Raw genomic sequence first — 27,807 nt, 5'->3', positions numbered from 1 at the left:
ATTATAAATGTAAAAAAATCATCCCGGTTAGAGAAGGATGTGATATTTATAGATTAAAATAAATTTTAAAAGATTACCCATTCAAGTTTCAAACATTATTTTTTATTTACTTATTTTTTCAATTAATTTATTTTGAATTATCGGCAATCACTTCCATAAGCTTTCGAGTTTAAAAATTTTCTGCCCCTCCCTCCCTCCCTCCCTCTCTAAGACAGTGCACAATTTGATATAGGTTACACATATACATTCCTATTAAACATGTTTTCATATTAGTGATGTTGTAAAAATTAGAACCAATAGGAGGAACCACCAGAAAGAGGAAACAAAACACAACAGAAAAAAAATAAATAGTATGCTTTGATCTGCATTCAAACTACAGACTTTTTTCTTCTTTGTGGATAGCATTTTCCATTATGAGGCCTTTGGGAATGTCTTAGATCCTTGTATTGCTGAGAAGGGTTAAGTCTATCAATATTAGTCATCATACAACGTGGCTATTACTGTGCACAACATTCTCCTGGTTCTGCTCACTTCACTCAGCATCAGACCATACAAGTCTTTCCAGGTTTTTCTAAAGTCAGCCTGTTCATCATTTCACATAGCACAAAAGTATTCCATCACATTCATATATCACAACTTGTTCAGCCATTTCCCAATTGATGGGCATCCTCTCAATTTCCAACTCTTTGCCACCACAAAAAGAGCTGCTACAAATATTTTTGTACATGTAGATCATTTTCCCATTTGTATGATCTTTCTGGGATATAGGCCTAGAATTTTTATTGCTGAGTCAAAGGGTACGTACATTTTGATAGCCCTTTGGGCATAGTTCCAAATTGCTCTCCAAAATGGTTGGATCATTTCACAACTCCACCAACAATTCATTAGTGTTCCAATTTTCCCACATTTTCTCCAACACTTATCATTTTCTTGTTTTGTCATCCTGGCTTATCTGATAGGTGTGATGTGATACCTCAGAGTTGTTTTGATTTGCGTGTCTCTAATCAATAGAGATTTAGAGCATTTGTTCATATGGCTATAAATGGCACTAATTTCTTCATTTCAGAATAGCTTATTCATATCCTATGACCATTTATCAATTGGGAATGACTTGTATTCTTATAAATTTGAATCAATTCTCTATATATTTTAAAAATGAGGCTCTTATCAGAGAGACTGGTTGTAAAAATTCTTTCCCAATTTTCTCCTTTCCTTCTAATCTTAGTAGCATTGGCTTTGTTTGTGCAAACACTTTTCAATTTAATGTAATCAAAGTTATCCATTATGCTTTTTGTAATGTTTTCTATCTCCTGTTAGGTCATAAATTCTTCTGTTCTCCATAAATCTGACAGGTAAAGCATTCCTTGCTCTCTCAGTTTGGTTATAATATCAGCCTTTATATCTAAATCATGAACCCATTTGGCTCTATTTTGGTATAGGGCATGAGATTTTGGTCTATGCCTAGTTTCTGCTACACTCTTTTCCAATTTTCCCAGCAGTTTTTGTCAAAGAGTGAGTTCTTATGACAGAAGCCAAGGTCTTTGGGTTTATCAAGTAATAGATTACTATAGTCTTTGACTACTGTGTCTTGCATACTTAACCTATTCTGCTGTTCCACCACTCTATTTCTTTGTCAGTACCAAGCAGTTTTGATTATTATTATTATTATTAGCTAGGTGTACCCATGAGCAACTGATGCTTTCCCAATTATTTATGTCAGACTTTATTTGTGGGAAAAGTGTTTTATAATTGTGTTCCTGTAATTTGTGGGTTTGTTTTTGGAGTTAGATGCCTAAATATTGTGGAATGTCTACTGTAACTTTAAATGGAATTTCTCTTTCTATCTCTTGCTATTGAGATTTGTTGGTAATATATAGAAATACCAATGATTTATGTGGGTTTATTTTGTAGCCTGCAACTTTGCTAAAGTTGTTTATTATTTCAAATAATTATTTACTTCATTCTCTAGGATTCTCTAAGTATATCATCATATCATCTGCAAAGAGTGATAGCTTTGTTTCTTCTTTGCCTATTCTAATACCTTCAGTTTCTTTTTCTTCTCTTATTGCTAAAGCTAATGTTTACAGTGTGATATTAAATAACAGTGATGATAATGAGCATCCTTTTTTCACCCCTTTTGTTATTGGAAATGCTTCTAGCTTGTCCCCATTACATATGATGCTTGCTGAAGGCTTTAAGTAGATGCTATTTATTGTTTTAAGGAAGACTCCATTTATTCCTGTGCTCTGTAGTGTTTTTAGTAGGAATGAGTATTGTATTTTGTCAAAAAGCTTTTTTCTGCATCTATTGAGGTGATCATGTGGTTTCTATTAGTTTCAGTGTTGATATGGTCAATTATGCTGATAGTTTTCCTACTATTGAACCAGCCCTGCATTCCTGATATAAATCCTACCTGGTCGTAGTGTATTATTCTTGTGATAAGTTGCTGCAATCCCTTTGCTAATAATGTTTTATTTAAAATTTTTGCATCTATATTCATTAGGAAAATTGGTATAAAATTTTCTTTTTCTGTTTTGACACTTCCCAGTTTAGGTACCAGCACCATATTTGTATCATAGAAAGAATTTGATCAAACTTTGTCTTCATCTATTTCCCCAAATGGTCTATATGGTATTGGAATTAATTATTCTTTAAATGCTTGATAGAATTTGCATGTAAATTCATCTGGCCCTAGAGATTTTTTCCTATGAAGTTCATCAATGGCCTGTTCAATTTCTTTTTTTGAGATGGGATTATTTAAGTATTTTATTTCCACTTCTATTAATCTAAGCAATTTACATTTTTGTAAATATGTATCCATTTCACTAAGACTGTCACATCTATTGTTATACACTCGGGCAAAATTGTTCCTAATTATTGTTTTAATTTCCTATTTCTTGGTGGTGAATTCACCCTTTTCATTTTTGATACTGGTAATTTGGTTTCTTCTTTCTTTTTTAATTAAATTAAACATAGGTTTATCTATTTTATTGTTTTTTTCATAACACCAGCTCTTAGTTTTATTTATTAGTTCAATATTTTTCTTAATTTCAATTTTGTTCGTTTTTCCTTTGATTTTCAATATTTCTAATTTGGTGTTTAACTGAGGATTTTTAATTTGTTCTTTTTCTAGCTTTTTTAATGGTATGCCCAGTTCATTCATCTCCTCCTTTTCTATTTTATTTATGTAAGCATTTAGATGTATAAAACTTCCCCTAAAAACTGCTTTCCCTTCATCTCGTAAGTTTTGGTACGTTGTCTCATTATTGTCATTCTCTTCAATGAAGTTATTGATTGTTTCTATGATTTGTGGTTTGGCCCAATCATTTTTTAGGATTAGATTATTTAGTTTCTAATTATTTTTAGTCTATCTTTCCATGGCTGTTTATTACATATAATTTTTATTGCATCATGATCTGAAAATGATGCATTTAATATTTCTGCCTTTCTGCATTTGATTGTGAGGATTTTATGCCCTAGTACATGGTCAATTTTTGTGTATGTGTCATGTACTGCCAAGAAAAAAGTGTATTCCTTTCTATCCCCATTCAGCTTTCTCCAGAGGTCTATCATACCTAACTTTTCTAATGTTCTATTCATCTCCTTAACTTCTTTCTTGTTCATTTTGTGGTTAGACTTATATAGTGCAGAAAGGGGGAGGTTCAGGTCCCCCACTAGTATAGTTTTGCTGTCTATTTCTTCCTAGAACTCCCTGGAGTTCTACTCTAAGAATTTGGATGCTATGCTACTTGGTGCATATATGTTTAGTAATGATATTACATCATTGCCTATGGTGCCATTTAGCAGTATGTAGTTTCCTTTCTTATCTCTTTTTTTTCAGCCAAAGACAATGTTTATTAGAATATAGTCATACTGGACAGACTCTTAAAAAGTCTGAACATGAGTAAGCAGTGGCTAGATTATAAGAATCTAAGCAGTGACTAGATTTTAGGAATCCTTGCCATGGCTAGATTGTAAGAATCCCAGCATCTTAATGGAGACAAGATGGCCCTTATATACAGAAAGTCTGTGGAGGGATCTAGGAGTGGCCAAGTAGTTTGAGGTGATGGGAGGAGGGGCATAAGGAGATCTCAATGGGAGTGTCCAGTAAGCTGGGGTGAAGAGAACTCCTGGGATCTGGACAATAGAGCCTAGCTAGGATTAAGTGTGGGAAATGGCCGGTGGCCATAAAGAGGGCTAGGCTACGTTAAGGGTAACAGAATTGGGAGATTGAGTGTAGGCACAAAGAAAGGCCAGTTGATGGGATTATAGGCTCAGGTGAACTCCAGAGATTTAGCCATGTGGGAAAGTCCAAGGTTTTTCCTTTCTGGGGTCCAGATCCCATCCTCATCATCCCCCCCCTCAAACAAATGGTGCCCAAGTTCTTTTGGAGTAAGGGGCTAAGGTCTTGGCTTCTGAAATTGTTTCCTGCTGGCAAGGGGCATAGAGCTGTCCCTGCCTTGAGGGGGTCCCAAAGAGGAGGTTGACTGGAACAGAGCACAGGCTGCATCCAAGGAACCACGCAGAGACATTGGTTGGTACCTGCTGTTTGCTACCAATTGTAGGTGAATGGTCTGTAGTCTGGAACACAAATCTGACAGAAAAGACTGCAGGGCCCAGATGTGACAGGATAAAACATTTAGCTCTGTTTGGATTCAGAAAACTCAGTTTTCCAACCATGCTGTATCAAATCCACCTCCTAGCCAGACTCAGGAATAGCCAGGTGGGTAACATTTCTTTTCAAAGGAACATAATGGGGAAATTGAGCCAAGAGGATCCCATCTTAGACTGAGGCTAAAATTGCCCTCTCAGCTTTTCCCAATGCTGACTTCACTCCAGTATCATTCTCTGAGTAGCTTGTGGCATTTCTCTCAGATGATGGAGTATTGATTTATAGATGGATTATTATGTTCCATTAGACAACTCAAAATAAAATCACGACCTTTTTTTTTTTTACCTCAAACAGCAAGTTTCATTAATCACAGCTTAGGAAAAACTTTTACAGGATTTTCATCTCAAACTTAAATTTATCCTGGTGTAAAAAGCCAAGCATTAGATATTTCTATATACTTGCAAATTCTCAGCAAGCCATACATAACCCAAACAAGCTTTTTGGCTAGTTTACACATTAAAACAATAAGAAACAATAGCTGAATTATTTTAGTGGTAACCAAATTATGAAAAGTTGCTTGACATAACTGATACAGAAAGTTCACCCATATGAAACTTGAAATAAGCCTATTACCAATCAAGTGACTTCAGTTTTGTTAAATGCACTTCCAAATTACTTTACAGAGAGAATCAATGTCTCATCATTAACAATTAAAACTACATATTTAAAAGAGTGTGCTTACCCAAGTTCACAGGCTAGCTTCTTTACCTTGAGCAGGATGTGTTGAACCTGGGTGATGCTTCCAGGCAAAGGTTGCCCTGGAGCCCAAGGCCATTGCCAGGGGGACCCACACCATAGCTGCTGCCCCTCTCCCCTCCTTCCTTTTACAGGTGGGGGAGGGCAAAATCAAAGGTGAGGGCTAAAGGGTGAAACTCTCTTCTCCTATGAGATGGGTTAACAGATACCCTCTTGACTCAAGGGAAGGGAGTGACCAGGTTGTACAGGTGTTTCAAAACTCCTTAATGATCAATCACAAAATCTCTAGAATATACCAAGATACTTTTAGCTCTTCTAACTTTCCCTGTAACCTCCATGAAGGAGGATTCAGTGGCACAGAGGGAAGGGAGTAAGTAAACCTCAGGGAACCAAAAAGCAACTGCAGTTTTCCCCAATTCTCTAGAAAAAAAGGAATTAACAGAAAAGAGCATACACTTCCTGATAGGTCATCCATCCTTGTCCTCTATGCTGCAGAAGGTGTACCCAGGTCCATGGCCTTGAACTGACCCAGTGGACCTAGACCTTGAGAGCATCAGGCAGAGCAAAAGACAGCCTCATAACTGTCTGCCCAAAAAGTACCTCCAAGCCTTAATGCTTGTAGAGCAATCCTAACTGCAGAGCAAGAAAAGAGGGAGGGGAGGCTTGCATAACTTCCAGTCATGGCTGGAGAAGAACTTGGGATTAGGCAGTTTCCCTGTATGGGCCAGCAAAAGAATGCGGTTTATGGGTGCAGGGGTCCTGAGACCCCAAAATCACAACACGCAGGTCCCACCTGAAAGAATTTGGCCCAAGCCTTCTTTCAGCCAAAGACAAGGTTTATTAGAACATTATCATATTGGGCAGACTCTTAAGGAGTCTGAACATAAGTAAGCAGTGGCTACATTATAAGAATCTAAGCAGTGACTAGATTTTAGGAATCTGAGCTATTGCTAGATTATAAGAATCCCAGTCCTTCCTTGTCTCTTTTGATAAGATCTATTTTTGCTTTTGCTTTGCCTGAGATCAAGATTGCTACCTCTGTTTTTTTTGTCTTTTTGTTTTACTTCAGCTGAAGCTGCTCCAGCCTTTTACCTTTACCCTGTGTGCGTCACTCTGTTTCAGATGTGTTTCCTGTAAACAACATATTGTAGGATTATGATTTTTAATCCATTCTGCTATGTGCTTCTGTTTTACTGGAGAGTTCATCCCATTCACATTAATAGTTATGATTACTATCTGTATATTTTTCTCCATCCTCCCTCCCCACCCCATTTATTCTTTTCTTTCTTCTTTCTCCTTTTCCCTCCTCACTAGTGTTTTGCTTTTGATCACCGCCCCCCTCAGTCCCTCCTCCCTTCTATTAACTCTTTCCCTTTGCTTCCCCTTTACTCTTACTGCTTCTTCCCTCCCTTCTATCTGCCCTGCCTTTTCTTTCCCCTTTTCCCTCCTACTGTCCATAGGGCAAGTTAGGTTTCTATACGTAACTGATTATGTTATTCCCTTCTTGAGCCAAATCTGCTGATCTCCCTCTCTCTTCTTTCCCTCTGTTATAATAGGTATTTGTGCCTTTTCCTTAATGTAATTTACCTTTGTCTACCTCCTCCTTTCCTTTTCTCTCAGTATTTTCTTAATCAGATCAGATTAATCCATTTACTTGAATCCATTTAACCCACTTTATTAGATTTTTTTCTCATTACATCAAAGTCAACTTATACCCACCTCTTTATGTAATACCCCTTGAACATGGTTTAATAACAATACAGTTCTCAAGAGTTACAAGTGTCATCTTCCCTTGTAGGGATGTAAACAGTTTGCCCTTATTAATAATGTGTTATATTTTTCTGTCCCATTTACCTTTTTATGTCTCTCTTGAGTCTTGTATTTGAAGATCAAATTTTTTGTTGAGCTTTGGTTTTTTTATCAGGAAGGTTTGGAAATCCCCTATTTCATTGAATATCCATATCCCCCCCGAAAGATCATGCTCATTTTTGCTTGGTAGTTATTCCTTGGTTGTAATCCAAGCTCCTTTGTCTTATGGAATATCATATTCTACACCATATGGTCTTTTAATGTAGAAGTTACACTGTTCTGAGTAATTTTGACTATGGTTTCATGATATTTAAACTTAGAAGGTCAGTAGGTAAAGTCTGTGCCTGTGGTGAGAGAGAAGAGTGGGGTCTCAGCAGTGGTCACCAATCACAGTCCTGGGACTGCTTCTGGAGCTTCCATTCCACAGATTGAGGGAGAATCAAGTGGCTGATCAGAGGGGGATTGCAGGGATCTCTTTGCTGGTGCAGGATTCTCTTGCTTTGCCCGTGCTTGGATTTTGGTTCTGGGTGGTGATCCTGGGGTGAGTAGGAATGATGGAATGGTGGAGCTTACAGTGGTGGTAGAGAGAAAATCCTCCTCACATTTCCAAGACAGAGAAGAGTGCTCATAGACCAGAGCACAGGCCAGGAAAGGAGTAAACACCTTGCCCTTGATCATAGCACCTTGGAAGAACTGAGAATTTTCAGGTCCATAGAAGTATCTCTGAAAACAGCTGCACAAAATCCTCAAAGTTTGGGACAGTACATTCTCCACACTGGAAGCAGACTCTTACCTTAACAAAAAGTTTATAACTTAAGTAATTGGCTGCTTACCTAGAATACACAAATAGAAATTTTAGTCCCAGGGCTTCATATCTCCTTATTCCAGAGAGAGAGAGAGAGAGAGAGAGAGAGAGAGACAGACAGACAGACAGACAGACAGACAGATAGACAGACACACAGACAGAGAAACAGAGAGAGACAGAGAGGCTGATAGAAAGACAGAGACAGAAAGAGACACACAAAGACACAGAAAGAGAGAGAGACACAGAAACACAGACAGACACTTAGAGTTGTAAAGAACTTTACGAATAGCATATTATTATATCCTCAAAAAATACTTGTAGGTAGGTATAATTTTATGGTTCTCCCCACTTCCCCAATCAATTTACAGATGAGGACACTGAAGGAAGTAGAGGTTAAATGACTTGCCCATGGTCATGCAGGTGTGAATTGTTTGAGGCTGGATTCAAATTCATTTTCCTGACTCTAGGCCCAGTGTTCTAAACACTGTGACACTTAGCTACCTTAAAAATAATAATATTCCAAAGAAGAAAGCCATATTTGCCACCATGAAACTTCAAGGTAGTCTCTTTCCATTAAAAATGAGTCATGTTCCTTTCTTTTAACTTTAATTTTTTGTTCTTTGAGGCTAGAAAAGAGATATTCCTAATTTTTATGAAATATTCCCTTAGCAATCACCACTAACAGGAGAATGGTAGTTTCCTGAAACATCTGCCTTCTGAAAAAAGCTTAGCACTTCAACATCTGAGTTACACTCAAATATAGTTTTAAAAACACATTTAAACAGATGGTGACATGATTTTTTCCACAGAGATATAAAATGTTTTCTCCTTAGGGAGCATAATGCTAAAAATCAAACTGCGTTGCCATAGGTCACTTTCATGTAGACCTCAACTTTAGAATTTTATCTTTAAAAAATCAAAGAATACTGATCTAATAAGTAACAGCCACTATTCATTCTAAAATATCAACAATTTAAAGTTCCACTCTTTAAGTATGACAATTAAATCTTTGAGATTTGAGCATTGAGGAGAATACAAGTAGTCACAGGTTCTAGAGATTGCTTTAAATTCTTGCAAGGTTTTGATAGTTTTTGATAGACCATTTGGAAAGAAGGGCAGGTTTATCTCCTTAATAGCTTCATTTGCCTAATATTTTAGTGTAGATTTATTTACATAATAAAACTTTAAATTCAGTCTTAATAGTATATTAATATATAATTCAAGAGAGTTAGGGATTGTGTAAAACAACAAAGTCTTCCCATTACTTTATTTTCTTTCTTAGAGCATTCAGTAATGGAAAATGCCTCAAATCCTAAAATAACACTTAAGCCTCCTGACATATAAGTGAAACTATTTCTAACTAATTCACATGGATGCATAGTTAAAATGAGTTGAATAGCCTGACTTGATGTGGTCCAATTAGCATTTCTTTCTGATGGTACAAAAAATTAGGCACTCAGCATTGAAACTGAAAGCAAATAATCCCAACTGACATGGGACATGAACAATTTCTGAATATTTCTTAATCAGCTGGTCTCTTTTTATTTTGTAATAATCAAAATCACTCATTTCTTGGCATTATTACATTATATCCAAACCAAGATGATATTTTTGAACAAAAGTATCTACTTCCTGAGTCTTTTCAAAATATTCAGTCCTTTTAAATTTTTCTTATTATACCTTCAGAAAGCCATCATTATGCTCTGTATCCTCCATATTCTGAAAATGGTCTCTTGTACAGGTTCAAGCATCAAGATAAAAATTCATACAAAAAAAGGAAACAAGCATTTATTAAGCATTCACTATATGCCAGGTAGTGTGTTAAGTGATTTGCAAATAGCTCATTTGATCCACACAACAGCCCTGGGAAATAAGTGCTATTATTGTCCTCATTTATAGTTTAGGAAACTGAGGTAGACAGAGGTTAAATGACTTGCCACACATCTAGTAAATGTCTGATGCCAGATTTGAACTGAGATCTTTCTGCCTTCAGGCCCAGCACTCTATCCCCTACGTGACCTACTTGTGGTGCTATTGGTTAAGCAAGGGCTCTAGAAGTTCCTCTTTGTACTCCTGTCTTTTCTGTAACAGTTACATTTCCCATAGATTCCTTTTTAAAAAGAAGCAATGGGTTTTTCTCCCAATGTCTCAACTGGCAGGACCATGGTGAAGACAAATCTCTTCTTATTACGTGGCAGAGGGCTAGTGAGACTGCGTCAGAGTCAATCAAGGGCTGTGATGAGAATATTATGGTTAAAGTCTGCTCTAACATTATCTACCTCATATTGTATGAACAGTGTCTCAGAACTGGTTAGATGGATTTTTCTGTTGTAATGCCTCAAAGAAAAGAAAAATCCATTATCCATAATTACACAGCTGTAAAAGCCTAAGTACTGGACCAAAGATTGCTTTCTTCTTTTATTTTTGCCTGAATTAACTAGATTGACTGTTTAAATGGTCCCAAATTATTAGAGAATCACAAATGTAAAACTAAAAGTGTTCTTAGGGATCATCTGTTTTAAGCCCTTTGTTTAATTGATGAAGTAACTGAGGCCCAGAGACATTATGTTGTGTTGTATACTTCAAAAGCTGTGGAATTTGTAATACAAGGACAAGTTTTAAATCATGTTCTTTATACTTCTGTGAACTATTTTTGTGAAGTTCTGTATCACTTGTATTCTCTGGGCCTCAATTTCTTCATCTATAAGATTGGGATGATAGGAGCAGAGATTTTTGAAGGCTGATAAGAGATCTCAAAAACCTTATTTTACAAATGAGGAAACTAACCTAGAGATAACCAGAGTCACATAACTATTAAATATATGAGATAAGATTCAAATTTGGATCTTCTTGATTTTGTAAATATGGCTCTCTATCAACTGTACCACCAGGCTGAACTACATTGTCTTCAAAGTTCCTTCCAGCTCTAAATCTTTGTTCCTATGGTCCTATATAAGTCTGTCCTTCTATATTTGGTTCTTTAAAAAAAAACATTTCCTACTGTAACAATCATGGAATCGTTATTAAACCTCTATTTTTTTTTCTACTTTGTAGAGTAATAATTGACATTTGGATAACATTAGAAATCTGAAAAATCATATATTATATGTATATATATATGTATATATATATATATATATATGTTTTTTCTATATATAGACATACATATGTGTGTATATTTGTGTGTGCTTACATGTGGGGAAGAGGAGGGAGTAAGCCTTTATGTAGTATTTAATCAGTGCAAGACACTGTGCTAATCACTTTATAAATATTATCTCATTTGATCCTAACAATGACCTTGATAGCTGCATGCTACTATTAGCCGATTTTATAATTAAGAACACTGAAGCAGACAATGGTTAAGTGACTTTTCCAGGGTCACACAGCTAGTGAGTATCTGAGATCAGATCTGAAGTCAATTTTTTTTTTCCTGAAAGTAGGTTCAGTGTTATAGTCCTTGTCTCACCTAACTTCCTCTAAGGTAACTAAGAGTATTGCCGAAATGCATAGGCACATTATTCATAGTTTGGATGAAACCATGTCTCTGGAGTATGACTCACTCTTCTCTAAGAGAGAATGCATTTCCTGCACTGCAGGGAGAAAATATGCCCCATAGTCTCTATGAGGATTATTGGGTTAGACTTATATTGTTCCTCTCCTCTGCTCCCCCACCCCAACTCTTTCCCAATATTGCTGATTAGGATATATGATAAGATAATGGCTTACTGGCAAATATTTCATAGCTGATGCTTCAAAACGAGGTGATCAAGTTTAATAATCTTCACTATTGACATTTTCTTCATAATTGTCTTAAAACTAGGCACTTAATAAAACAAGAATACAGTTCAAGCCTTGATCTTTACAATTCACCAATTCTCCAGGTTTAAGTGGTTACACTGAGAATTAAGAGTCCAACTACCTGGCTGAAGCACACCCTTGTATTCAGGGCAAAAACTTCTTCCCTTTTTATTCTTTAGAGAGAGAGTAGCCCCAAGCTACCTAGTTTGAGTCCTTCCCAACAAGTGATGGTTACACAAAAGCCATCATAAATGGGAAATGGTGAATAAAACTATTTATTTAAGGAAACAAAAAGCAGGTATTTAACAAAAAGTAGCATATAGTAGCAATTACAAGAGTAAGTTAATTTGTTAAATGGGAAGGAAGTGAGATATCAGTTCGAAGGAGGACAGAGAGCAATATCTTCAGAGTCTCTAGGGAGATGAACTAGAACTTGGGGACAAATTTGAGGTGATTCCCCTACATTTTAGTAGCTTCCAAAGCCTTTAAGTGTCTTACTCTTGGAGAGTCTATTGAAACATATGTGTCTTTCTTTCCCTAAGCTCCAGCTCCAGCTCTACCTTTTCCATAGTTATATGGAATTGAACTCAGCTCCTTTTACCTAGTCAAGAGTCACATCTCCTTCCACATGTGTAATCACATATAAAATGCCATAGGCTTGAAAGGTAGCTGTACATACACGTTCACATACATACATGCATGTATATCACACATAAGTGTATATGTATTTATATGCATGCACGCATGTACATATATGTACGCATATAATTTGATTATAGTAATAAGATAGGTACTATATACATGATACAAGTTACTTGTAAATGACACATATACATATAGGTGTACGTGTGTGTGTGTGTGTGTGTGTGTGTGTGTGTATCCAGTACAATGTGGGTGAGCATGGTTCAAGACAGTCTAAGAAAAAGACCATGGGCTGAGTGGTCAGAGTAGGCTCTGGGGGATGCAAGTAGGTTTGTGGATAGTTAAGGAAAAAAAGTGCTCTTCTGACTGGAGGCTTCCAACTCTTGTATTCAGTGATTCTGCAGCATATTCACTTAAAATAGGTAGTGTTTATTAAGCACTTACTGTACCAGCAGTGGAGATATAAAGAAAAAAATTAAAAAGTAGAGCCCTCAAGGAAGTTACATATCATTGTTGTGAAACAATGTGTACATACAAAATTAAGTATATAAGAATAGACAAAGTGATTTCTAGGGAAAAGAAAGCATAGGGCCTGGAGCATGTTGGAGCCAAGTTGAAACATCTCAAATGTGCTCAGAGAGCCAATTGTTAAGTGTGAGCATTTACACCTCAGAAATTCTCAAATGTTATGAATCAGAGTTTGATTTATCACTTTATTGACTGTCTAGACTTTAGAAAATGTTGGAGAAAATGTTGATGATGCAGAATATACTTACAAGTGTGTCATTTGTATGTGTGGGCAGTGAGGTGGCACAGTAGATAGAATATTGGGGCTGGAATCAGGAAGACTCATCTTCATGAGCGCAAATGCAACCTCAGATACTTACTAGCTGTGTGACTCTGGGAAAGTCTCTTAATCATGTTTGCCTCCATTCCTCATTGGTAAAATGAGCTGGAGAAGGAAATGGCAAACCACTCCAGTATCTTTACCAAGAAAACCCCAAATGGGGTCATGAAAAGTCAGCTAAGACTGAACAACAACAAAACAATTTGTATGTGTATGTATGTATGTATGTATGTATGTATGTATGCATGCATGTTAAACATTTACCAGCACATCCCTGCACGTAGCTCCTATGCATAAGAATGAATAATACAATATGCTGACTGGGGAAGCATGCTTAGATCTAGGCAGCCTATGACTACAAATTATAAGGGTTTCCAGTGGAAAAATGGGAAAGAGGCATTGTTATGCTCTTTATAGAAGCAAAGATAATGTTAATTTAATTATTGTTTCTATTTGTACTGTAAGGAAAGTTCTTTGACCTTCTTAGTGGTTAAAGTGAGGTTTAACAGCGTCTTGGACTTTGTTGGCTATAAAAGGGAGAGGGATAATTGAAGTTCTGGCCTTATAATCACCCACCAGGTCAGATCTGCCCCAGTCTCATTTTAGTGTTGAATGGATTGTCTACTGCAGGGTAAGGGGTCTCAAGAGGGTCTTTGATCTTGGTCTGATGGTATATAAAAATATATTGTCAAAAAGCTTTAAATGATCAAATATTGCTTGGCATATATTTACTCCACTATTACTAAAAGATCATGATAATCAGATTAGAAGTGCATAATATAATACAATGGAACAGTTCATTTAAAATAAATATAGAGTACTTTTTGTTTAGTGACAATGTGAAGATGCATAAATTCACTCTAGTCCCTTGCTGAGCATTATAAAACATTGCAGGAAATTATCAATCATTTGTTATAAGACTAAAATAATTTTTTTTCAAATAACATGATTCTACAAATTGGATGAGCTATATCTATTGCCATCCTGGGCCCAGAATTACAAATGATCAGGGTGAATAATTTTGAGAGAACTCATCTAAGCATACATGTCTACAAGGAAAATCTTTTATGAATATTACATAATTCATTTGAAAAATGAAAACAAAAGCAAGCTAGAAGATGAAACAGACATTTAGGAATTGCAAAAGAATTAATTTTGGATATGAATTTTAATATTTTTACTATAAAATAACCAAAATATTCTCCCCAAAACTGGCTAAAATGGGAATAAGTTAAGATCTTAAGGAACAAGGAGGAAGTAATTAAGCTTCCTTCAAAGGCTTTAGATTTGATGCCATCATTTCCTTCTCTTAAGCTTTGAAATGGTTCAAGCCTCTAGTACAAAACTGTTGAGGGTGGATCTTAAGAGTCTGATAAGGGTTTAAGATCCAAGGCAGAGTTTGACCTCTGCCCAGGCTTTTACCTGAAAGGGCTCAATGATTAAGTGGTATTGCTCTCCAATCCCTTCCTGATTAGGAGGTCCCTGAGACATTCCATCTCACTCTTTGAACCTTAGATTTACACATTCACTCCTCTATGCAGGTGGTGCCAAGGTGCCTGGGAAAACCTTGGAAAATACAACCCAATCTAGGAACCCTGATAATGAGGAAATTCATGTTGTCACCTCCTCAGCAGATGTTCTGGGGAGTATCTTACAGGAAGGACTCTTTGAAGTTAGGCTAGATTTTCTCTATGTATCCTGTACCCTCAGATGAATAAACTGAGTCAATAATGCTGCTCTGCCTGGCCCATGTCTCAAGTTATTTCACGCCTCTCTGTTCGGTGTACAATCTGGTTGCAGGCAACACAAAACTGCAAATTTCTGCCAACTCTATATTAAAGTGGGACTTCATTTTAACTGATTTGACTTTTATTTTATTTTGGTTTTACTTTGCATATTGTGGTTGTGCACTTAAGTATCACCTAATTATTCATAACTCATGAATAAAAATGAAAAGAGAAAAAAATCGCATTTTTGTATGATAGCTTAATCTCAGGCAAGTAGAAGGGAAATTTACATTTCTACAATTGTATTTTTTTGTTTGTTTTTATTCCCCTTCCCCCTCCCTTCCCCCTCCCTTTAAAAAGATGGGGCTAGAAAATTTCACAATTTAGATTTCAGGTCCATCTGAATGTGTCAACTCTATCCCTTTTTCTCTTCATCCCTATCAATTGTTAATCTTCCTCTCTCCCACCTCATCCTGAAATAGTTGTCTTCACTCTATACACTGTGTATTGGTTTGTCTGAATATTCTTCTTCCTACCCTGTAAACAAACTACTTAACTAACTTGGCAACAACTCTTTTATCGTTTTTTTTTTCTGGTCTTAGCATCTAGTTCTTGGCACATAGTAGCTGCTTGATGTGTGTTTGTGGAATTAAATTTGTGAGGTGAGGAATTTCTGTTCTCAGCAACCATAAAGGAAACTTCACTAACAGTCCTGTTGCAGTTATTTTTGTAACATTTCTTCTTTTCTTCCTTTTTCTACTGTGCCACTGCCTCCACTCTGGGCCAGACTCTCATCATTTCATTCCTAGACTATTTCAATAGCCTTCTGCTTGGTCTCCCTGCTTTGAGTCTTTCCCTACTGTAGTCTATTTTCCTCTAAGTTGTCAAAAGGATCTTCCTAATGAAGAAGTCTGACAATTCAATAAACTGCAGTGGCACCCCATTACCTCCAGGGTCTAATATGACCCTTTGCTTAGCTATCAAAACCATTCATAACCTGGCTTTACTCTTCTTAAATTTTACTACTCTCTAAATAAACTTCAATACAATGATATTGGATTCCTGACTACTGTTCACTTCTCAACTCTGAGAGGGACCCCCCTCCCAATGACTATTTCCCATACCTAAAATCTTTCCCACATCATCTGTTTCCTGCCTTTCATGGCTTCTTTTAAGTGTCTTCTGAAGTCCCACCTTCTGCAAGAAACCTTTCCCAGTCCTTCTCAATCTTTGTGCCTTCTGTCTGAAATTATCTCCAATATCTATCTATCTATCTATCTATCTATCTATCTATCTATCTATCTATCTATCTATCTATCTATCATCTTTTATTTGTACAAATTAGGTTGCTTATTGCCACTTTGAAAGCAGAGGCTTTTTTTTGCCTTTCTTTGTATAAGCAGTGTTACAGTGCTTACATAGTACAGCACCTGATAGTAATAGGCACTTAATAAATGCTTGTTGACTTGCCTTGCTTAGGTGAAAGATGATCAACAAATTAGTGAGAGAGCGACACATAGATCTGCTGGATTATTTCTATATCTGAATCTGACTGCTACATACATTCACTGGAAGTTTTTTTAGAGTTACTTTAAGGGTCTTCATTTAGAAATCAGGAGAAGAGAACATGTGTTTTTGACTGTATTTCATCAACTATTTCTGGAAAGAAATAATATCTAAAACAAGGACTTCTCACCATATGAAATGAACTGTGGCTATATCTTTACGACGGCAAATTATCCAATTACTATTTATTGATCAATTTTGTTTCTTCCTTTCTACCTTTCATATTTATTGGGTAGTTCTAGCCTTGACATCCAATTGGTTATTTGTACTACTCATTCAAGGCTTTCTCTCTAAACATTGTTTTCCAGTTACCAAGGAACAGTGGAAGCAGCCACTGTAGACATAGCAGTCAAAGAGAAATATTTTCTGACTTTCATATGTGTTCTTGATGACACCCAGCCCCTCCTTCACTGCCCGACTCCTCCTTTATCACATTTTGTACCTCAGCTCTCTGTCATCTAATATCTAATAAAAACCAAGGTGGTAGAAAATCCTGAGAAAATGGCAAGTTGAAAGTTAATATAGGAAAGCCCCCCCCCCCCACATGAACAACCATTCAAATAAGAAAAACAGAAATAAGGAGACATTTAAAGATAAGAAGAAAAGTGATAAACCTGATCACAAAATAACTCTTATAGAAATGTAATATCTAACAAGGCAGCAGGAAGGAACAATGGATAATGCACTGATCTTAGAGCCAGGAAGCCCTGAGTTTAAATTCTGTCACATTAGCTATGTGACATTCTGCAAGTCACTTAAGCTCTCTCAGACTCATTTACCTCATCTGTAAAATGAGGACAATAGCTCCTACTTCACAGAGTTGTGAGGATCAGATGAGATCATATTTGTAAAGCACTTTGCAGCCCTTAAATTGCTATATAAATGCCAAAAGTCAGAGATTTGGAGCTGGATAGGATTTTAGAGTCCCACCTACTCATTGCACAGTGCACCAAAGCTAAGGCTAATACCAAACCTAAGTCATAGAGCTAGTCAGTGTCTCATGCAGGATACTGAGCTCACATCCATTACTCTAGGTCCATCACTGCAAAAACTGTTCCTCCTATTTCTCTTTAAGGAAAGACAAGTATTGAATTAGAAAATCAAGATGCATTGTGAGTGTCTACATGAGTCTATGAAGTTTTGAGTGACATATCATCTTAGATTACTGTCTAGGGCGCTGAGAAGTTAAATGATTTGTGCATCTATGTGTCAGAGGTAGCCCTTGAACCTAGGTCTTCCTAACTTCAAGGTGGCTCTCTCTCTCCAGTAGGTCAGTGATTCTCAAAGTGTGGTCCAGATACCCAAGGGGTCCCAGACACTATTTGAGGGGATCCACAAGTTCGAGATTATGCTAAGATATTTTAATTTCTGTATATATAGCAAATACTGATAGATGCAACTCACATAAAAGCTCTTGGGAGGGGTATTCCTCAATGAGTTTGAAGATTGGTAAAGAGATCCTGAGACCAAAAATTTGATTAATGTTGTACTAGGTCATGCTGCTAATCATATATTTGTATGTATATTTATGTCTATGTCATTATCTACATATTTATATATTTATTTACATCATAAATGGTTTAGGTGGATTATGTTATAAATTCCACTCTAGTGCATTGTCTATTCATAACAAGAAAGAAGATTGAAATATGGCTTGTGTTTTGTTTTTTTTTTTTAATGAAAATTAGAAGTTTATACTGCAAATGAGAGTAAAACTTTTACCAAATCTGATGGTGCTGTTGGGGTGACCTTCTCTTCTGGAAGACTAGGAGAGCTCCGCATAAATTCTTACAGGTCCTGTGAAGTGGGAAAGCTTCAAGTACCAGGCCAATCACACTCTAGTTTAGTCATTGTCTGTGGATCAGCCCACCTAAATTCAGGGAGGCTCATTAACAAGTTGGTCACAGGGTGATTATTGGTTCTGCTACAACTCTCAAAAATTGTTTACTGATGCGTAGAAGGGTTGTGATCTGTGTAAGTGCAAGGTGTATCCATTCTCATGAAATCACAAGTGCTTGAAGTATGAAAAAAATATTTTAGTAGGCTGGCCTCATATGCACAATTTTACCTGGCAAAAATTACATTTAAAATAATCTATTTTGAGCATTCTTTGAATTTCCTCCTGTCATCCAAATATAATGTACTAAGATGTTGTTTTACTTTATGTTGGGGATACATAAGCAGAGACTACAAGTGAAAGAAAATAGTTTTCACCAATAGTTATTTTTATGTCTCTGGCTTAACATCTTTAATTCTTTTCTCTCCCTTCATATATGAATTTTAAGGGTGAAATGGGGTTTTTATGTTTTTTTAAAAAAATCAAAGAATGAATTATTTCTCCTGAATCTCTTTGAAACTTTCATTCAAATTGGGAACTATGTAAGCCTCAATCAAAATCATTATCCATTTTTCCAGTCCCTTCCTTAATGATCTATTAATTTGCCTGTGTCAGAAGTCCATTGGATTTCTTTAAAATTGCTTTCTGTGAAATTATAATATGGTTGTTTTAATTACATAACACCCATAAACATAACAGAAGCTAATTTAAAGCAGCCCAAAATGTAAGTATTATAAAATATAAATGGCTATTTATTCCAAATGCCTGGAATTCTCTGCCTCTTCATCTCTTCTTCTGAGTTTCCACAGCTTCCTTGAAGTCTCAGCTTATATCACCTTTTACAGGAAGCCATTCCTGGCCCTTGCAGCTTCTAGTGTCTTCTTCTTTAAGATTATCTCCCAATTAATATGTACATGTCATGAATGCAGTTTCATATATACGTGTGTGTGTGTGTGTGTGTGTGTGTGTGTGTGTGTGTATGTATGTATGTTGTTTCCTCCATTAGAATGTGAGCTGCTTGAGGACAGTGGCTGGGTTTTTGTTTTTGTTTTTTGCCTATCTTTGTCTATCCAGCTATTGAACAACATGTGTGACACAGTAACTTCTTAACAAATGATTTGTGATTGAAAGATTGATTAATAAGACAGGAATAGAGGACTGTGAGAGGAAGCTTATTTTACTACCAGCTACTTCTTTACTGAGGGGATAGCAGCGATTTTAGCAATTTAGTTAGGGCATCAAAACCTCAAAAGGTCAATATAGTAATTGTTTCCCTGGTGTAAATTTTTGAGACTTTTGTTGCCTGGTTTATGCTTATGCCTTCCATTTATTATTTATTAATTTTTCCTTGTCTTTGTTGGTTCTTATTGATGTTTGGCCACTGGGAAGATCTCTTCATGTCAAGCCAGTAGATATTAGTGAGACTATCCACTCCTCATTCCTATCACTCCCATGCAAATCACTTCATCTGGCACTTAGACTACATTTTTTCCTTTTATCTTCAGAGTAAAATTGGCATGATTCATTTCTAATACTTAGATTTTTAAAAATCACCCAGGACTTTAAAATGTAACTTGAGCTGTCATTGAAATACTGCACAGGCAGGCACTTCAAAAACAGAAGTAAACTTAGTTCAATTATGTTTATGATAAGCTCTATAGAAAGTCTGAGTACTTCCTGAACAAGGTTTTGGCCAACTTTCTGAAAGCATATGGGGACAGGTAAAGAGGCAGCAGGGCATAGTAGGCAATGAGGTATGAACCAGGAAAATCTGCTTTTGAATGTTGCCTCAGATACTAATTATGTAAACATGGGCCAGTCATTTTCTCTCCTCAATTTACTCATATGTGATAGGGCGATAATAACAATGCCTGTAGTACTTATACTGCAGGACTGCTGCAAGCTCTAATACAAAGGTCCTTAATATAGAGTTTGTAATCTTTTAAAAATATTTTCATACAATATTTCAATATAGTTTCATTTGAAATCCTATGTATAATAAATATAAGAAGAATCCACCAGAAAACTTGGAAAAAGAATGAATAAAGCTAGCAATAAAACAATAAAATGGGAAAAAAGGGGAATTATTAATATCTGAAGATAATAAATGTTGGTTGGACCAATAGCAATTCATGTTATAAGCTAGAGCAGTTACGAAACTGACTTTTTGGACCAGTCTCTATGGGGCCACTTTTGGCTGCATGATACCATATTTTGACACTCTCGGTACAAAGTGAGATTATTGTTTCTTCTCTGGAGAGTGAATATATAAAAAAAAACTGATTTCAAGGATCTAGGTTAGGTGGCAAAAGATACTGACCTAGTTGAAGCAAATGGAGAAATAAAGGTTTTCATGAACCAAAACCTCTTGTTCTGGAAAAGGAGTTATTTTATTGGTAGCTATTTATTCTTCCACAGTTAGCACTGTTGAGAAGAAACTTTTTGTTTTCATTTTTAAAATTTAAATATTTATTTTTAGTTTTCAACATTCACTTTCACAAAATTTTGTGTTCCAAATTTTCTCCCCATCTTGTCCCTCACACTATGACAGTGTGCATTCTGATTATACCTTCCCCTAATCTGCCCTCCCTTCTATCACCCCACCTCATCTTTTATCCTCTTTCACTTCTATTTTTCTGTAGGGCAGGGTAGATTTCTATACCCCATTGCCTATATATCTTATTTCCCAGTGGCATGTAAAAACAGTTTTTAACATTTGTTTTTAAAACTTGGGGCTCCAAATTCTCTCCCTTCCTTGCTCCCCACCCACCCTCATTGAGAAGGTAAGCAACTTGATACAGGTCATACATGTGTAGTCATGAAAAATACTTCCATAGTAGTCATGTCAAAAACAAACTACGTTTCCCTTCATTCTATTCCACCTCTCCATTTATTCTATTCTCTTTTGAGCCTGACCTTATTCAGAAGTGTTTGCTTCTGATTACCCCCTCCCCCATCTGTCCTCCCTTCTGTCATTCCCCTCCTCCCTCTTTCTTATCCCTTACCCCCTATTTTACTCTAGGGTAAGATAGATTTCCATACCAGATTGAGTGTGTATGTTATTCCTTCCTTAAGCCAAATCTAATGAAAGTAAGATTCACTCATTCCCTCTCACCTTCCCCCACTTCCTCTCCACTTTAAAAGCTTTTTCTTGTCTATTTTATGTGAGATAATTTACCCCATTCTACCTCTCTCTTTCTCAACCTGTGCCCTCTATCTATCTATCTATCTATCTATCTATCTATCTATCTATCTATCTATCTATTTTTCTCTTCCAACTACCCTAATTCTGACAAACATCTCATGAGTTACAAATATCAACTTTCCATATAAGAATGTAAACAATTCAACTTTAATAAGTCCCTTATGATTTCTCTTTTCTGTTTACCTTTTCATGCTTCTCTTGAGTCTTATATTTGAAAGTCAAATTTTCTATTCAGCTTTGGTCTTTTATCAAGAATGCTTGAAAGTCCTCTATTTCACTGAATTTCCATTTTTCCCAGCCTGGGGCAAGAGACTTTTCCTGCTGACCTTCCAGGTTTTCTTGGACTGGAAATTTGTTTCACTCTGTCTTTTTATGGGATCTGCTGCTCTACAATTTGTTTAGAGCCACTTTTTACAGGTATTTGAAGGGGTTTGGGGGAGAGCTCAAGCAAGTCACTACTTTTACTCTTCCATCTTGGCTCCAGGGAAGCAACTCTTGACAAAAACTTTTGGAGAATCTGATCTCATTATTATCCAGCAAGTGGTAATTGGCACACCTCAGAGATTTGCCATGGCAAATACTATTCTTGTAGGAAGTACATATATGTTTAACACACATTTTGTGTCATAGAATCATGCTTCAGCTTCCTCACCTTGGTTAGCAGGGAAGCAAAATACAAAACCAAAGAGTTGTAAGGGATTAAGACATTTTTCCGTGAAGCTTTATGAGAAGGTACAGAGGAAAGAAAACACTTCATATATTTAAGTAGATGATTTGTTCACAGAATTCAGCACTGCTGATAACTATATTTTGTCAAACAAATCACAGTTTCATGACCAGGAGACTATAAGATGATGAGTTTGTGCTGCCTTAAATAGCTTAAGGACTACAAATCTTATCTCAAAGGAGAATAAGGAAATAAAAACTATTGTTCTATCAACCAACTCAGCTTAAGAATGTCAGGATTTAGATGTAGAGAGGCAGAGAAAACTTAAGAAAATAAAACAAAAGCAGTCTCAATGTAAAAAAATTATTCTACAGCAAACTGCCTTCAAGAATTTGTTGTAGAGAATTCATCAAGCAGAGCAGTAAGTCTGTCAACCACCAGCTTCCAACTTTGTCATACACCTAGCTTTTATAATTGTGAATACCAGCAAGAAGACAGTGATCAAAGGCAGTATTTCTAATTATAAATTTGAGAATCTATTTAATCTTGACAACACGTTTGAAATCCACAGTGACATAGAAGTATTGAAGCATATGGGAGTGACTTGTGGACTAGAATCTGGAAACTGTTCTGCAGAAAACAAAAATGGCAAGAAGTTTGGGACCAAAAATTCCAGAAACTTATTTGACAGAAATGGTTAAGGATCAATGAACAGGGTCTATGTCACATCATCATCAGGATCAACTTCAAGTGGCCAGTGATTTTACCAATGGTACAAATGGAATGTTGGCAAAGAGTTCCAATAACTTTCTGTACAGTAGCTCCAGAATTATTTGAAACTCCAGGATCTCATGTTGGGGGAAATAATTATTATGACTTTAATTAAAATAGTAATGAAGACTACTTTCTCCTTTAATATTCAGCTTCAGGAATAAATTGTTCTAGGAAAGAGAATTTTTCTTAATGTGGATTTTTACTTTTGTTCCTACCCCTAAAGAAATATTGGTAAAATTTAAAGAGTGTGGATCTGATAAGTAGGCAAGGATTATTTTTGTAGAGTTTTCCTAAAAATGGGAATTCCATTAAATTTCTATAATTTTCTGATATATGTTGGTATGTATAGATTAAAAAGGTTAAAAAGCTCTTTGCTTAGCAAAATTTACTGCCATGCTGGTGCAAGTGTATAAAATATTACGAAGATTTGGAATAATTTATTGCTTATGTAAAATTTGCCTGATTTCTTGTAGGCAGACTTTGGGAATTTTTTATTATTTAGTTGTTTAAATGCTTATATCTATCAGTTAAAGAAATATACTCAAGCAAGTTTTTGTATTTATTATATAAACATTTTCCCATAATTTTCACAAAGTCATAATTAAACATACACAGTACTTTGACAGTTGTTAACTCAAAAGTTTTCAATCATTTTAATAGTTATTTTTATTAAAAAGATATTTCAGGCAGGTGCCATGTTCTCTTTTAAAATTTATTCACAAAACAAAATTAACTAAACAAATGCTGTCAGTTGTCTCTTCCAAGACAATAGTCTTTTTATTGAAATAGAAATAAAAAATTTGGTAATATTTGATAAAATTTAAAGGAACCTTAATTGTTTTATTTGTTTAGCTTGGCACTCTTAGTTTTTATTAATAAAACATGCATGAGCATTTTTTTTTAAAAAAGTCCTAAACTTTAGAGTCAAAGAACATGTCTAACTTAATTGGAATATGAATACAAATTATAAAAAATAAACGTGGGAATTTTGAAAAGTTATGATTAGAAAAGGGACAAAACTAATCACTTTTTATTGCTAAATATCTGTAGGTTAACAGTGTACAAGTACAGACATGATGGTTGGTTTCCCACTGAAGTAGACTTTTCTTATAACCCTTCAAACTTAATTAGAAGATAGCTTGAATATCTCTCTGTCACTCAAGGAAGGAGGATAAGACCTAATCAATGCAGCATTATTTCACAATTCAATTTTGCATTGTCCTTGTTGTTCAAGTTTAAGAAAGGAAAAAAAAAATGATGAAAATGGGAAGTTAGGGCTTCAAATATTCTCTACTTCAAACTTTGGTGGACAGGTAACTTCCTGCTGAAGGGAAAGCATTTTCACAGAAAGGGGGAAACTATGAAAAGAAAGATGGTAGAGGAAAGAATAAAGGCCAAAGATCAAAAAGGAAATGCTAGAAAGTGCTAGACATAGGGAACTCAAAAGAAGTATTTTCATTTAACTTAGAAGAGAACAAGTGAGGATAAGACATTATAAAGATTTTTAAAGGAGTTCAGGGAATAGACAAACCAGTACAAATCTGACATGTCCTTTGGCACAAGGGATGTAACAAACTGTTGCTGCTAAAAGTTTCAAAACAAGAGTAATTCACCAATCCCCAAGAGGGACATGGGAAGACCACACAACCCCTGTTAGTCTTCAAATGTGTCAAGTGGGGCTACTTTTGATGACCAAATCACATTTGGAAAAACAACAACAACAACAACAACAACATTAATGACACTACTAAAAGGAAGAAAAAAATATTTGTAATCATAAGGATAGTTATTTCCTGGAATAGCTGAAATGTTGAAATGAAAGAATGAATTTAACAGAGCTGGCTGGAAGAGCAATGCTTATTACAGGAGGAAAAAGATAAAAATGAGTAAAAGGAAAGCTGTGATAATTTGACTGTGATTAGTTAATAAGCATGTAGTATATATACTTTTTAGAAATTGTGTTGATTAGTTCTGTATTGAAAAGAAAATACCAAAAGGAGAAATGTATGTGTATGAGACAGTTTGGCAGTGTGAAAAGAGTGTAAGATTGAGTCAGAGAATAAGGTTGAAATGCTACTATTGACATTTACAAATGCATGGCCTTGAGCAAGCCACTTATCAGGTCCTAACTTGCTTCATCCATGCAATGAAAGGATTTGGCTAGACTGTTTCCAACATTTTTAGGGTGAAATCTATGCTTTTCATAATAACATAAAATTATATATATGTATAATATGTTTACATATATAACATCATTATAATAAATCACTTTAATTTGTTTTTGTATTATTTATCAAGATAGTTTTGTGTTCTTTTTGAGGATTTGCTACTCATTTTTCTTTTTAGTTTGAGAGCCTCTCAGTTGATTTATCTGCTAGCCCTGTATACTTTTACTGAGGGTGTTTCTCTTGAAAAGCTTCTTTTTAAACTATTTTCCCCCTTCATATTTCCCTTTCTCACTTTCTAATTTTTTAAAATTTTCATCAATTATAATTTATTTTGAAAAAAATTAAATACTATTTTATTTTCCCCCAATTACATATCAAGGAAAAATTTAGCATTCATTTGTACAAGATTTTGAGTTCCAAAGTTTTCTCTCTCCCTCCCTCCCTCCCTCCTGTTTTTGGGAAATGCTAAGCAGTTTGATATAGTTTATACATATGCTATCATGTAAAACATATTTCCATATTCATCATAGTTGTGGAAGAAGCAGATCAAAAGAAAATAAAATCTTGAGAAAAATAAAGTAAGTGAAAAAATATGCTTCAATCTGCATTCTGAGTCCATCACTTCTTTATCTAGGTATGGATAGCATTTTCCTTTGTGAATCCTTTGTACTTGTCTAGAATCCTTGCATTACTGAGAAGAGCTCAGTCATTCATAGTTGATCATCACATGATGTTGATGATACCGTGTGCAACTTTTTCCTGGTTCTGCTCATTTCACTTTGCATCAGTTTGTACAAGTCTTTTCAGGTTTTTCTGAAATCTACATCTTGATCATTTCTTATTTGGCAGTAGTATTCCTTTACATCATTATACCACAACTTTCCCAGTCATTCCCCAATTGATGGGCATCCTCTCAGCTTCCAACATTTTGCCACTGTGAAAAGGGCTGCTATAAATATTTTTGCGCATGTTAAGTCCTTTTCCCTTATTTATGATCTCTTCCAGATACATACCTAATAGTGGTATTACTATATCAAAGGGTATGCAGTTTGGTTCCAAACTGATCTACAGAAGGGTTGTAACAATTCACACCTCCATCTGCAATGCATTTGTTTCCCAATTTTCCCACTTCCTCTCCAACATTTATCATTTTTCTTTTTGTCATATTAGCCAATCTGATTAGTGTGAGGTGGTATTTTAGAGTAGTTTTAATTTACATTTCTCTAATCAAAAGTGAGCACTTCTTTATATGCCTGTTGATATCTTTGATTTCATCATCTGAAAACTGTTTGTTCATATGCTTTGACCATTTATCAACTGAGGTATGGCTTGTATTCTTATGAATTAGACTCAGTTCTCTATATATTTAAGAAATGAGGCCTTTATCAGAGACACTTGCCTTAAAGATTGTTTTCCAGCTTTCTGCTTTATTTATAATTTAATTGCATTAGTTTGGTTTCTACAAAAGCTTTTCAATTTAATATGATCAAAATTATTTATCCTATATTTTGTAATGCTCTCTATCTCTTGGTTTGCCATTAATTTTTCCTTTCCCCATAGATCTGACAGGTAGGCTCTTCCTTGCTCTTCTAATTTGATTGCTCCATTTTCTATAGTACCTCTTAGCAAGATGTAGTTTTCTTCCTTATCTCTTTTAACTAGTTCCATTTTTGCTTTTATTTGTCTAAGATCAAGATTAGGATTGCTACCCCTGCTTTTTTTTAAAAAATTTCAACTGAAGCCTGATAGATTCTATTCAAGATCCTCACCTGTATTCTGTGTGTATCCCTCTTCTTCAATGTGTTTCTTGTAAGCAAGATACAGGATTCTGTTTTTTTTTTTTAATCTACTCTGGTATCTACTTCTGATTTGTGGAAGAATTCACCCCATTTATACTCACAGTTAAGATTACTACCTGTGTATTTCCTTCCATCCTATTCTTCTTTTTGGTTGTCCTCTTTCTCTTCTTTTACCCTTTCCCACCTCACTAGTGTTTTTCTTCTGTCTACTACTTCTCCTGATCTGCCCTCCCTTATGCCAGTCCCCACCTCCCCTTTCCTTTACTTAATATCCTCCCCTCCTACTTCCCTGTAAGGTAAGATTGATTTTTATATTCAACTGGTTGTGTATATTATTCCCTCTTTGAGCCAATACTGATGAGAGTAAGGTTGAATTGAGGCCCAATGCCCACCCTCCCATTTTCCTCTCCATTGCAAAAAGTCTTTCTCACCTCTTCATGTGAGATAATTTGCCCCATTCTACTTCTTCATGTCTTCTGTACTTATACTCCTCTTGCTCATTCCTTAATTTTTTTTCATTTCATTCCCTCAAATTCACCTTATACCCATATCATTTTTCTATGTATATTCCTTATATCTGTACTGTTAGTGATATAATTTTTAAGAGTTACAAGTGTCATCCTTCCATGTAGGGATGTAAATAATTTAGCTCTATTGAAACCTTATGTTTTCTTTTCCCTTTGGGTCTTGATATTGAAGGTCTAATTTTTGATTTAGTTCTGGTCTTCTCCTTATAAAGGTTTGAAATTATTCTATTTCAGGGTGGAGCCAAGATGGTGGAGTGAAAGCAGTGAC

At 35.6% G+C, this 27,807-nt stretch overlaps 1 pseudogene; it reads left to right on the top strand.

Moving 5' to 3' along the window:
• The first annotated feature begins 18,512 nt into the window (after positions 1-18,512).
• LOC110206769 (transcription factor Dp-1 pseudogene) lies at positions 18,513-23,157 on the top strand (annotated as a pseudogene).
• Positions 23,158-27,807: the final 4,650 nt, after the last annotated feature.

The sequence above is a fragment of the Phascolarctos cinereus genome, unplaced genomic scaffold (assembly GCF_003287225.1).
Source record: "Phascolarctos cinereus isolate Bilbo 61053 unplaced genomic scaffold, phaCin_HiC Scaffold_5;HRSCAF=322, whole genome shotgun sequence".
NCBI lineage: Eukaryota > Metazoa > Chordata > Mammalia > Diprotodontia > Phascolarctidae > Phascolarctos > Phascolarctos cinereus.
The sequence above is the reverse complement of the archived record's forward strand: the minus strand, read 5'-3'. Positions and strand labels throughout refer to the sequence as shown.